The sequence below is a fragment of the Copadichromis virginalis genome, linkage group LG4 (genome assembly GCF_057382275.1).
Source record: "Copadichromis virginalis isolate Kocher_CV1m ecotype Utaka linkage group LG4, C_Virginalis_male_GT1.1, whole genome shotgun sequence".
In the NCBI taxonomy this organism is placed as follows: Eukaryota; Metazoa; Chordata; class Actinopteri; order Cichliformes; family Cichlidae; genus Copadichromis; species Copadichromis virginalis.
The window spans coordinates 8767933-8782281 of record NC_140621.1 but is presented as its reverse complement, the minus strand read 5'-3'; positions in this window follow the sequence as shown (position 1 = coordinate 8782281).

The following is a 14349-nucleotide window of genomic DNA, read 5'->3' as shown; positions in this document are numbered from 1 at the left end:
CCTTGAGTTCTATAAGATAAAGCCATAAACATGTTTGTCTGAGTCTTCTATCAAAAGTTACAGCTATTTCTATGAAGTTGTACAAAAACGCTTTCTTTCGCCAAGACAGTGCGTTTCTCACTGTTACATGCATTTGAATGGGGAACTCGACCGAAACAAAGTATAAGTTTTCATTATGTGAATAACTTGGAAATCTTAGCTCAAACAGCTGCAAAACCTGTTTTCCCAGCACGGAGACCTTGAGTTCTATAATATAAGGCCATAAACATGTTTGTCTGAGTCTTCTATCAAAAGTTACAGCTATTTCTATGAAGTTGTACAAAAACGCTTTCTTTCGCCAAGACAGTGCGTTTCTCACTGTTACATGCATTTGAATGGGGAACTCGACCGAAACAAAGTATAAGTTTTCATTATGTGAATAACTTGGAAATCTTAGCTCAAACAGCTGCAAAACCTGTTTTCCCAGCACGTAGACCTTGAGTTCTATAAGATAAAGCCATAAACATGTTTGTCTGAGTCTTCTATCAAAAGTTACAGCTATTTATATGAAGTTGTACAAAAACGCTTTCTTTTGCCAAGACAGTGCGTTTCTCACTGTTACATGCATTTGAATGGGGAACTCGACCGAAACAAAGTATAGGTTTTCATTATGTGAATAACTTGGAAATCTTAGCTCAAACAGCTGCAAAACCTGTTTTCCCAGCACGGAGACCTTGAGTTCTATAAGATAAAGCCATAAACATGTTTGTCTGAGTCTTCTATCAAAAGTTACAGCTATTTATATGAAGTTGTACAAAAATGCTTTCTTTCGCCAAGACAGTGCGTTTCTCACTGTTACATGCATTTGAATGGGGAACTCGACCGAAACAAAGTATAGGTTTTCATTATGTGAATAACTTGGAAATCTTAGCTCAAACAGCTGCAAAACCTGTTTTCCCAGCACGGAAACCTTGAGTTCTATAAGATAAAGCCATAAACATGTTTGTCTGAGTCTTCTATCAAAAGTTACAGCTATTTCTATGAAGTTGTACAAAAACGCTTTCTTTCGCCAAGACAGTGCGTTTCTCACTGTTACATGCATTTGAATGGGGAACTCGACTGAAACAAAGTATAGGTTTTCATTATGTGAATAACTTGGAAATCTTAGCTCAAACAGCTGCAAAACCTGTTTTCCCAGCACGGAGACCTTGAGTTCTATAAGATAAAGCCATAAACATGTTTGTCTGAGTCTTCTATCAAAAGTTACAGCTATTTCTATGAAGTTGTACAAAAACGCTTTCTTTCGCCAAGACAGTGCGTTTCTCACTGTTACATGCATTTTGAATGGGGAACTCGACCGAAACAAAGTATAGGTTTTCATTATGTGAATAACTTGGAAATCGTAGCTCAAACAGCTGCAAAACCTGTTTTCCCAGCACGGAGACCTTGAGTTCTATAAGATAAAGCCATAAACATGTTTGTCTGAGTCTTCTATCAAAAGTTACAGCTATTTATATGAAGTTGTACAAAAACGCTTTCTTTCGCCAAGACAGTGCGTTTCTCACTGTTACATGCATTTGAATGGGGAACTCGACCGAAACAAAGTATAGGTTTTCATTATGTGAATAACTTGGAAATCTTAGCTCAAACAGCTGCAAAACCTGTTTGCCCAGCACGGAGACCTTGAGTTCTATAAGATAAAGCCATAAACATGTGTATCCGAGTCTTCTATCAAAAGTTACAGCTATTTATATGAAGTTGTACAAAAACGCTTTCTTTCGCCAAGACAGTGCGTTTCTCACTGTTACATGCATTTTGAATGGGGAACTCGACCGAAACAAAGTATAGGTTTTCATTATGTGAATAACTTGGAAATCTTAGCTCAAACAGCTGCAAAACCTGTTTTCCCAGCACGGAGACCTTGAGTTCTATAATATAAGGCCATAAACATGTTTGTCTGAGTCTTCTATCAAAAGTTACAGCTATTTATATGAAGTTGTACAAAAACGCTTTCTTTCGCCAAGACAGTGCGTTTCTCACTGTTACATGCATTTTGAATGGGGAACTCCACCGAAACAAAGTATAGGTTTTCATTATGTGAATAACTTGGAAATCTTAGCTCAAACAGCTGCAAAACCTGTTTTCCCAGCACGGAGACCTTGAGTTCTATAAGATAAAGCCATAAACATGTTTGTCTGAGTCTTCTATCAAAAGTTACAGCTATTTCTATGAAGTTGTACAAAAACGCTTTCTTTCGCCAAGACAGTGCGTTTCTCACTGTTACATGCATTTGAATGGGGAACTCGACCGAAACAAAGTATAGGTTTTCATTATGTGAATAACTTGGAAATCTTAGCTCAAACAGCTGCAAAACCTGTTTTCCCAGCACGGAGACCTTGAGTTCTATAAGATAAAGCCATAAACATGTTTGTCTGAGTCTTCTATCAAAAGTTACAGCTATTTATATGAAGTTGTACAAAAATGCTTTCTTTCGCCAAGACAGTGCGTTTCTCACTGTTACATGCATTTGAATGGGGAACTCGACCGAAACAAAGTATAGGTTTTCATTATGTGAATAACTTGGAAATCTTAGCTCAAACAGCTGCAAAACCTGTTTTCCCAGCACGGAAACCTTGAGTTCTATAAGATAAAGCCATAAACATGTTTGTCTGAGTCTTCTATCAAAAGTTACAGCTATTTCTATGAAGTTGTACAAAAACGCTTTCTTTCGCCAAGACAGTGCGTTTCTCACTGTTACATGCATTTGAATGGGGAACTCGACCGAAACAAAGTATAGGTTTTCATTATGTGAATAACTTGGAAATCTTAGCTCAAACAGCTGCAAAACCTGTTTTCCCAGCACGTAGACCTTGAGTTCTATAAGATAAAGCCATAAACATGTTTGTCTGAGTCTTCTATCAAAAGTTACAGCTATTTATATGAAGTTGTACAAAAACGCTTTCTTTTGCCAAGACAGTGCGTTTCTCACTGTTACATGCATTTGAATGGGGAACTCGACCGAAACAAAGTATAGGTTTTCATTATGTGAATAACTTGGAAATCTTAGCTCAAACAGCTGCAAAACCTGTTTTCCCAGCACGGAGACCTTGAGTTCTATAAGATAAAGCCATAAACATGTTTGTCTGAGTCTTCTATCAAAAGTTACAGCTATTTATATGAAGTTGTACAAAAATGCTTTCTTTCGCCAAGACAGTGCGTTTCTCACTGTTACATGCATTTGAATGGGGAACTCGACCGAAACAAAGTATAGGTTTTCATTATGTGAATAACTTGGAAATCTTAGCTCAAACAGCTGCAAAACCTGTTTTCCCAGCACGGAGACCTTGAGTTCTATAAGATAAAGCCATAAACATGTTTGTCTGAGTCTTCTATCAAAAGTTACAGCTATTTATATGAAGTTGTACAAAAATGCTTTCTTTCGCCAAGACAGTGCGTTTCTCACTGTTACATGCATTTGAATGGGGAACTCGACCGAAACAAAGTATAGGTTTTCATTATGTGAATAACTTGGAAATCTTAGCTCAAACAGCTGCAAAACCTGTTTTCCCAGCACGGAAACCTTGAGTTCTATAAGATAAAGCCATAAACATGTTTGTCTGAGTCTTCTATCAAAAGTTACAGCTATTTCTATGAAGTTGTACAAAAACGCTTTCTTTCGCCAAGACAGTGCGTTTCTCACTGTTACATGCATTTGAATGGGGAACTCGACCGAAACAAAGTATAGGTTTTCATTATGTGAATAACTTGGAAATCTTAGCTCAAACAGCTGCAAAACCTGTTTTCCCAGCACGTAGACCTTGAGTTCTATAAGATAAAGCCATAAACATGTTTGTCTGAGTCTTCTATCAAAAGTTACAGCTATTTATATGAAGTTGTACAAAAACGCTTTCTTTTGCCAAGACAGTGCGTTTCTCACTGTTACATGCATTTGAATGGGGAACTCGACCGAAACAAAGTATAGGTTTTCATTATGTGAATAACTTGGAAATCTTAGCTCAAACAGCTGCAAAACCTGTTTTCCCAGCACGGAGACCTTGAGTTCTATAAGATAAAGCCATAAACATGTTTGTCTGAGTCTTCTATCAAAAGTTACAGCTATTTATATGAAGTTGTACAAAAATGCTTTCTTTCGCCAAGACAGTGCGTTTCTCACTGTTACATGCATTTGAATGGGGAACTCGACCGAAACAAAGTATAGGTTTTCATTATGTGAATAACTTGGAAATCTTAGCTCAAACAGCTGCAAAACCTGTTTTCCCAGCACGGAAACCTTGAGTTCTATAAGATAAAGCCATAAACATGTTTGTCTGAGTCTTCTATCAAAAGTTACAGCTATTTCTATGAAGTTGTACAAAAACGCTTTCTTTCGCCAAGACAGTGCGTTTCTCACTGTTACATGCATTTGAATGGGGAACTCGACCGAAACAAAGTATAGGTTTTCATTATGTGAATAACTTGGAAATCTTAGCTCAAACAGCTGCAAAACCTGTTTTCCCAGCACGTAGACCTTGAGTTCTATAAGATAAAGCCATAAACATGTTTGTCTGAGTCTTCTATCAAAAGTTACAGCTATTTCTATGAAGTTGTACAAAAACGCTTTCTTTCGCCAAGACAGTGCGTTTCTCACTGTTACATGCATTTGAATGGGGAACTCGACCGAAACAAAGTATAGGTTTTCATTATGTGAATAACTTGGAAATCTTAGCTCAAACAGCTGCAAAACCTGTTTTCCCAGCACGGAGACCTTGAGTTCTATAATATAAGGCCATAAACATGTTTGTCTGAGTCTTCTATCAAAAGTTACAGCTATTTATATGAAGTTGTACAAAAACGCTTTCTTTCGCCAAGACAGTGCGTTTCTCACTGTTACATGCATTTTGAATGGGGAACTCCACCGAAACAAAGTATAGGTTTTCATTATGTGAATAACTTGGAAATCTTAGCTCAAACAGCTGCAAAACCTGTTTTCCCAGCACGGAGACCTTGAGTTCTATAAGATAAAGCCATAAACATGTTTGTCTGAGTCTTCTATCAAAAGTTACAGCTATTTCTATGAAGTTGTACAAAAACGCTTTCTTTCGCCAAGACAGTGCGTTTCTCACTGTTACATGCATTTGAATGGGGAACTCGACCGAAACAAAGTATAGGTTTTCATTATGTGAATAACTTGGAAATCTTAGCTCAAACAGCTGCAAAACCTGTTTTCCCAGCACGGAGACCTTGAGTTCTATAAGATAAAGCCATAAACATGTTTGTCTGAGTCTTCTATCAAAAGTTACAGGTATTTATATGAAGTTGTACAAAAATGCTTTCTTTCGCCAAGACAGTGCGTTTCTCACTGTTACATGCATTTGAATGGGGAACTCGACCGAAACAAAGTATAGGTTTTCATTATGTGAATAACTTGGAAATCTTAGCTCAAACAGCTGCAAAACCTGTTTTCCCAGCACGGAAACCTTGAGTTCTATAAGATAAAGCCATAAACATGTTTGTCTGAGTCTTCTATCAAAAGTTACAGCTATTTCTATGAAGTTGTACAAAAACGCTTTCTTTCGCCAAGACAGTGCGTTTCTCACTGTTACATGCATTTGAATGGGGAACTCGACCGAAACAAAGTATAGGTTTTCATTATGTGAATAACTTGGAAATCTTAGCTCAAACAGCTGCAAAACCTGTTTTCCCAGCACGTAGACCTTGAGTTCTATAAGATAAAGCCATAAACATGTTTGTCTGAGTCTTCTATCAAAAGTTACAGCTATTTATATGAAGTTGTACAAAAACGCTTTCTTTTGCCAAGACAGTGCGTTTCTCACTGTTACATGCATTTGAATGGGGAACTCGACCGAAACAAAGTATAGGTTTTCATTATGTGAATAACTTGGAAATCTTAGCTCAAACAGCTGCAAAACCTGTTTTCCCAGCACGGAGACCTTGAGTTCTATAAGATAAAGCCATAAACATGTTTGTCTGAGTCTTCTATCAAAAGTTACAGCTATTTATATGAAGTTGTACAAAAATGCTTTCTTTCGCCAAGACAGTGCGTTTCTCACTGTTACATGCATTTGAATGGGGAACTCGACCGAAACAAAGTATAGGTTTTCATTATGTGAATAACTTGGAAATCTTAGCTCAAACAGCTGCAAAACCTGTTTTCCCAGCACGGAAACCTTGAGTTCTATAAGATAAAGCCATAAACATGTTTGTCTGAGTCTTCTATCAAAAGTTACAGCTATTTCTATGAAGTTGTACAAAAACGCTTTCTTTCGCCAAGACAGTGCGTTTCTCACTGTTACATGCATTTGAATGGGGAACTCGACCGAAACAAAGTATAGGTTTTCATTATGTGAATAACTTGGAAATCTTAGCTCAAACAGCTGCAAAACCTGTTTTCCCAGCACGTAGACCTTGAGTTCTATAAGATAAAGCCATAAACATGTTTGTCTGAGTCTTCTATCAAAAGTTACAGCTATTTATATGAAGTTGTACAAAAACGCTTTCTTTTGCCAAGACAGTGCGTTTCTCACTGTTACATGCATTTGAATGGGGAACTCGACCGAAACAAAGTATAGGTTTTCATTATGTGAATAACTTGGAAATCTTAGCTCAAACAGCTGCAAAACCTGTTTTCCCAGCACGGAGACCTTGAGTTCTATAAGATAAAGCCATAAACATGTTTGTCTGAGTCTTCTATCAAAAGTTACAGCTATTTATATGAAGTTGTACAAAAATGCTTTCTTTCGCCAAGACAGTGCGTTTCTCACTGTTACATGCATTTGAATGGGGAACTCGACCGAAACAAAGTATAGGTTTTCATTATGTGAATAACTTGGAAATCTTAGCTCAAACAGCTGCAAAACCTGTTTTCCCAGCACGGAAACCTTGAGTTCTATAAGATAAAGCCATAAACATGTTTGTCTGAGTCTTCTATCAAAAGTTACAGCTATTTCTATGAAGTTGTACAAAAACGCTTTCTTTCGCCAAGACAGTGCGTTTCTCACTGTTACATGCATTTGAATGGGGAACTCGACTGAAACAAAGTATAGGTTTTCATTATGTGAATAACTTGGAAATCTTAGCTCAAACAGCTGCAAAACCTGTTTTCCCAGCACGGAGACCTTGAGTTCTATAAGATAAAGCCATAAACATGTTTGTCTGAGTCTTCTATCAAAAGTTACAGCTATTTCTATGAAGTTGTACAAAAACGCTTTCTTTCGCCAAGACAGTGCGTTTCTCACTGTTACATGCATTTTGAATGGGGAACTCGACCGAAACAAAGTATAGGTTTTCATTATGTGAATAACTTGGAAATCGTAGCTCAAACAGCTGCAAAACCTGTTTTCCCAGCACGGAGACCTTGAGTTCTATAAGATAAAGCCATAAACATGTTTGTCTGAGTCTTCTATCAAAAGTTACAGCTATTTATATGAAGTTGTACAAAAACGCTTTCTTTCGCCAAGACAGTGCGTTTCTCACTGTTACATGCATTTGAATGGGGAACTCGACCGAAACAAAGTATAGGTTTTCATTATGTGAATAACTTGGAAATCTTAGCTCAAACAGCTGCAAAACCTGTTTTCCCAGCACGGAGACCTTGAGTTCTATAAGATAAAGCCATAAACATGTTTGTCTGAGTCTTCTATCAAAAGTTACAGCTATTTCTATGAAGTTGTACAAAAACGCTTTCTTTCGCCAAGACAGTGCGTTTCTCACTGTTACATGCATTTGAATGGGGAACTCCACCGAAACAAAGTATAGGTTTTCATTATGTGAATAACTTGGAAATCTTAGCTCAAACAGCTGCAAAACCTGTTTTCCCAGCACGGAGACCTTGAGTTCTATAAGATAAAGCCATAAACATGTTTGTCTGAGTCTTCTATCAAAAGTTACAGCTATTTCTATGAAGTTGTACAAAAACGCTTTCTTTCGCCAAGACAGTGCGTTTCTCACTGTTACATGCATTTTGAATGGGGAACTCGACCGAAACAAAGTATAGGTTTTCATTATGTGAATAACTTGGAAATCGTAGCTCAAACAGCTGCAAAACCTGTTTTCCCAGCACGGAGACCTTGAGTTCTATAAGATAAAGCCATAAACATGTTTGTCTGAGTCTTCTATCAAAAGTTACAGCTATTTATATGAAGTTGTACAAAAACGCTTTCTTTCGCCAAGACAGTGCGTTTCTCACTGTTACATGCATTTGAATGGGGAACTCGACCGAAACAAAGTATAGGTTTTCATTATGTGAATAACTTGGAAATCTTAGCTCAAACAGCTGCAAAACCTGTTTGCCCAGCACGGAGACCTTGAGTTCTATAAGATAAAGCCATAAACATGTGTATCCGAGTCTTCTATCAAAAGTTACAGCTATTTATATGAAGTTGTACAAAAACGCTTTCTTTCGCCAAGACAGTGCGTTTCTCACTGTTACATGCATTTTGAATGGGGAACTCGACCGAAACAAAGTATAGGTTTTCATTATGTGAATAACTTGGAAATCTTAGCTCAAACAGCTGCAAAACCTGTTTTCCCAGCACGGAGACCTTGAGTTCTATAATATAAGGCCATAAACATGTTTGTCTGAGTCTTCTATCAAAAGTTACAGCTATTTATATGAAGTTGTACAAAAACGCTTTCTTTCGCCAAGACAGTGCGTTTCTCACTGTTACATGCATTTTGAATGGGGAACTCCACCGAAACAAAGTATAGGTTTTCATTATGTGAATAACTTGGAAATCTTAGCTCAAACAGCTGCAAAACCTGTTTTCCCAGCACGGAAACCTTGAGTTCTATAAGATAAAGCCATAAACATGTTTGTCTGAGTCTTCTATCAAAAGTTACAGCTATTTCTATGAAGTTGTACAAAAACGCTTTCTTTCGCCAAGACAGTGCGTTTCTCACTGTTACATGCATTTGAATGGGGAACTCGACCGAAACAAAGTATAGGTTTTCATTATGTGAATAACTTGGAAATCTTAGCTCAAACAGCTGCAAAACCTGTTTTCCCAGCACGGAGACCTTGAGTTCTATAAGATAAAGCCATAAACATGTTTGTCTGAGTCTTCTATCAAAAGTTACAGCTATTTATATGAAGTTGTACAAAAACGCTTTCTTTCGCCAAGACAGTGCGTTTCTCACTGTTACATGCATTTGAATGGGGAACTCGACCGAAACAAAGTATAGGTTTTCATTATGTGAATAACTTGGAAATCTTAGCTCAAACAGCTGCAAAACCTGTTTGCCCAGCACGGAGACCTTGAGTTCTATAAGATAAAGCCATAAACATGTGTATCCGAGTCTTCTATCAAAAGTTACAGCTATTTATATGAAGTTGTACAAAAACGCTTTCTTTCGCCAAGACAGTGCGTTTCTCACTGTTACATGCATTTGAATGGGGAACTCGACCGAAACAAAGTATAGGTTTTCATTATGTGAATAACTTGGAAATCTTAGCTCAAACAGCTGCAAAACCTGTTTGCCCAGCACGTAGATCTTGAGTTCTATAAGATAAAGCCATAAACATGTGTATCCGAGTCTTCTATCAAAAGTTACAGCTATTTCTATGAAGTTGTACAAAAACGCTTTCTTTCGCCAAGACAGTGCGTTTCTCACTGTTACATGCATTTGAATGGGGAACTCGACCGAAACAAAGTATAAGTTTTCATTATGTGAATAACTTGGAAATCTTAGCTCAAACAGCTGCAAAACCTGTTTGCCCAGCACGGAGACCTTGAGTTCTATAAGATAAAGCCATAAACATGTGTATCCGAGTCTTCTATCAAAAGTTACAGCTATTTATATGAAGTTGTACAAAAACGCTTTCTTTCGCCAAGACAGTGCGTTTCTCACTGTTACATGCATTTTGAATGGGGAACTCGACCGAAACAAAGTATAGGTTTTCATTATGTGAATAACTTGGAAATCTTAGCTCAAACAGCTGCAAAACCTGTTTTCCCAGCACGGAGACCTTGAGTTCTATAAGATAAGGCCATAAACATGTTTGTCTGAGTCTTCTATCAAAAGTTACAGCTATTTATATGAAGTTGTACAAAAATGCTTTCTTTCGCCAAGACAGTGCGTTTCTCACTGTTACATGCATTTGAATGGGGAACTCGACCGAAACAAAGTATAGGTTTTCATTATGTGAATAACTTGGAAATCTTAGCTCAAACAGCTGCAAAACCTGTTTTCCCAGCACGTAGACCTTGAGTTCTATAAGATAAAGCCATAAACATGTTTGTCTGAGTCTTCTATCAAAAGTTACAGCTATTTCTATGAAGTTGTACAAAAACGCTTTCTTTCGCCAAGACAGTGCGTTTCTCACTGTTACATGCATTTGAATGGGGAACTCGACCGAAACAAAGTATAAGTTTTCATTATGTGAATAACTTGGAAATCTTAGCTCAAACAGCTGCAAAACCTGTTTTCCCAGCACGGAGACCTTGAGTTCTATAAGATAAAGCCATAAACATGTTTGTCTGAGTCTTCTATCAAAAGTTACAGCTATTTCTATGAAGTTGTACAAAAACGCTTTCTTTCGCCAAGACAGTGCGTTTCTCACTGTTACATGCATTTGAATGGGGAACTCGACTGAAACAAAGTATAGGTTTTCATTATGTGAATAACTTGGAAATCTTAGCTCAAACAGCTGCAAAACCTGTTTTCCCAGCACGTAGACCTTGAGTTCTATAATATAAGGCCATAAACATGTTTGTCCGAGTCTTCTATCAAAAGTTACAGCTATTTATATGAAGTTGTACAAAAACGCTTTCTTTCGCCAAGACAGTGCGTTTCTCACTGTTACATGCATTTGAATGGGGAACTCCACCGAAACAAAGTATAGGTTTTCATTATGTGAATAACTTGGAAATCTTAGCTCAAACAGCTGCAAAACCTGTTTTCCCAGCACGGAAACCTTGAGTTCTATAAGATAAAGCCATAAACATGTGTATCCGAGTCTTCTATCAAAAGTTACAGCTATTTATATGAAGTTGTACAAAAACGCTTTCTTTCGCCAAGACAGTGCGTTTCTCACTGTTACATGCATTTGAATGGGGAACTCGACCGAAACAAAGTATAGGTTTTCATTATGTGAATAACTTGGAAATCTTAGCTCAAACAGCTGCAAAACCTGTTTTCCCAGCACGGAGACCTTGAGTTCTATAAGATAAAGCCATAAACATGTTTGTCTGAGTCTTCTATCAAAAGTTACAGCTATTTATATGAAGTTGTACAAAAACGCTTTCTTTCGCCAAGACAGTGCGTTTCTCACTGTTACATGCATTTGAATGGGGAACTCCACCGAAACAAAGTATAGGTTTTCATTATGTGAATAACTTGGAAATCTTAGCTCAAACAGCTGCAAAACCTGTTTTCCCAGCACGGAGACCTTGAGTTCTATAAGATAAAGCCATAAACATGTGTATCCGAGTCTTCTATCAAAAGTTACAACTATTTATATGAAGTTGTACAAAAACGCTTTCTTTCGCCAAGACAGTGCGTTTCTCACTGTTACATGCATTTGAATGGGGAACTCGACCGAAACAAAGTATAGGTTTTCATTATGTGAATAACTTGGAAATCTTAGCTCAAACAGCTGCAAAACCTGTTTTCCCAGCACGGAAACCTTGAGTTCTATAAGATAAAGCCATAAACATGTTTGTCTGAGTCTTCTATCAAAAGTTACAGCTATTTATATGAAGTTGTACAAAAACGCTTTCTTTCGCCAAGACAGTGCGTTTCTCACTGTTACATGCATTTGAGTGGGGAACTTGACCGAAACAAAGTATAGGTTTTCATTATGTGAATAACTTGGAAATCTTAGCTCAAACAGCTGCAAAACCTGTTTTCCCAGCACGTAGACCTTGAGTTCTATAAGATAAAGCCATAAACATGTGTATCCGAGTCTTCTATCAAAAGTTACAGCTATTTATATGAAGTTGTACAAAAATGCTTTCTTTCGCCAAGACAGTGCGTTTCTCACTGTTACATGCATTTGAATGGGGAACTCGACCGAAACAAAGTATAGGTTTTCATTATGTGAATAACTTGGAAATCTTAGCTCAAACAGCTGCAAAACCTGTTTTCCCAGCACGGAAACCTTGAGTTCTATAAGATAAAGCCATAAACATGTTTGTCTGAGTCTTCTATCAAAAGTTACAGCTATTTATATGAAGTTGTACAAAAATGCTTTCTTTCGCCAAGACAGTGCGTTTCTCACTGTTACATGCATTTGAATGGGGAACTCGACCGAAACAAAGTATAGGTTTTCATTATGTGAATAACTTGGAAATCTTAGCTCAAACAGCTGCAAAACCTGTTTTCCCAGCACGGAAACCTTGAGTTCTATAAGATAAAGCCATAAACATGTTTGTCTGAGTCTTCTATCAAAAGTTACAGCTATTTCTATGAAGTTGTACAAAAACGCTTTCTTTCGCCAAGACAGTGCGTTTCTCACTGTTACATGCATTTGAATGGGGAACTCGACCCAAACAAAGTATAAGTTTTCATTATGTGAATAACTTGGAAATCTTAGCTCAAACAGCTGCAAAACCTGTTTTCCCAGCACGGAGACCTTGAGTTCTATAATATAAGGCCATAAACATGTTTGTCTGAGTCTTCTATCAAAAGTTACAACTATTTATATGAAGTTGTACAAAAACGCTTTCTTTCGCCAAGACAGTGCGTTTCTCACTGTTACATGCATTTGAATGGGGAACTCGACCGAAACAAAGTATAGGTTTTCATTATGTGAATAACTTGGAAATCGTAGCTCAAACAGCTGCAAAACCTGTTTTCCCAGCACGGAGACCTTGAGTTCTATAAGATAAAGCCATAAACATGTTTGTCTGAGTCTTCTATCAAAAGTTACAGCTATTTATATGAAGTTGTACAAAAACGCTTTCTTTCGCCAAGACAGTGCGTTTCTCACTGTTACATGCATTTGAATGGGGAACTCGACTGAAACAAAGTATAGGTTTTCATTATGTGAATAACTTGGAAATCTTAGCTCAAACAGCTGCAAAACCTGTTTTCCCAGCACGGAGACCTTGAGTTCTATAAGATAAAGCCATAAACATGTTTGTCTGAGTCTTCTATCAAAAGTTACAGCTATTTCTATGAAGTTGTACAAAAACGCTTTCTTTCGCCAAGACAGTGCGTTTCTCACTGTTACATGCATTTTGAATGGGGAACTCGACCGAAACAAAGTATAGGTTTTCATTATGTGAATAACTTGGAAATCTTAGCTCAAACAGCTGCAAAACCTGTTTGCCCAGCACGGAGACCTTGAGTTCTATAAGATAAAGCCATAAACATGTGTATCCGAGTCTTCTATCAAAAGTTACAACTATTTATATGAAGTTGTACAAAAACGCTTTCTTTCGCCAAGACAGTGCGTTTCTCACTGTTACATGCATTTGAATGGGGAACTCGACCGAAACAAAGTATAGGTTTTCATTATGTGAATAACTTGGAAATCTTAGCTCAAACAGCTGCAAAACCTGTTTTCCCAGCACGGAAACCTTGAGTTCTATAAGATAAAGCCATAAACATGTTTGTCTGAGTCTTCTATCAAAAGTTACAGCTATTTATATGAAGTTGTACAAAAACGCTTTCTTTCGCCAAGACAGTGCGTTTCTCACTGTTACATGCATTTGAGTGGGGAACTTGACCGAAACAAAGTATAGGTTTTCATTATGTGAATAACTTGGAAATCTTAGCTCAAACAGCTGCAAAACCTGTTTTCCCAGCACGTAGACCTTGAGTTCTATAAGATAAAGCCATAAACATGTGTATCCGAGTCTTCTATCAAAAGTTACAGCTATTTATATGAAGTTGTACAAAAACGCTTTCTTTCGCCAAGACAGTGCGTTTCTCACTGTTACATGCATTTGAATGGGGAACTCGACCGAAACAAAGTATAGGTTTTCATTATGTGAATAACTTGGAAATCTTAGCTCAAACAGCTGCAAAACCTGTTTTCCCAGCACGGAGACCTTGAGTTCTATAATATAAGGCCATAAACATGTTTGTCTGAGTCTTCTATCAAAAGTTACAGCTATTTCTATGAAGTTGTACAAAAACGCTTTCTTTCGCCAAGACAGTGCGTTTCTCACTGTTACATGCATTTGAATGGGGAACTCGACCGAAACAAAGTATAGGTTTTCATTATGTGAATAACTTGGAAATCTTAGCTCAAACAGCTGCAAAACCTGTTTTCCCAGCACGGAGACCTTGAGTTCTATAAGATAAAGCCATAAACATGTTTGTCTGAGTCTTCTATCAAAAGTTACAGCTATTTATATGAAGTTGTACAAAAATGCTTTCTTTCGCCAAGACAGTGCGTTTCTC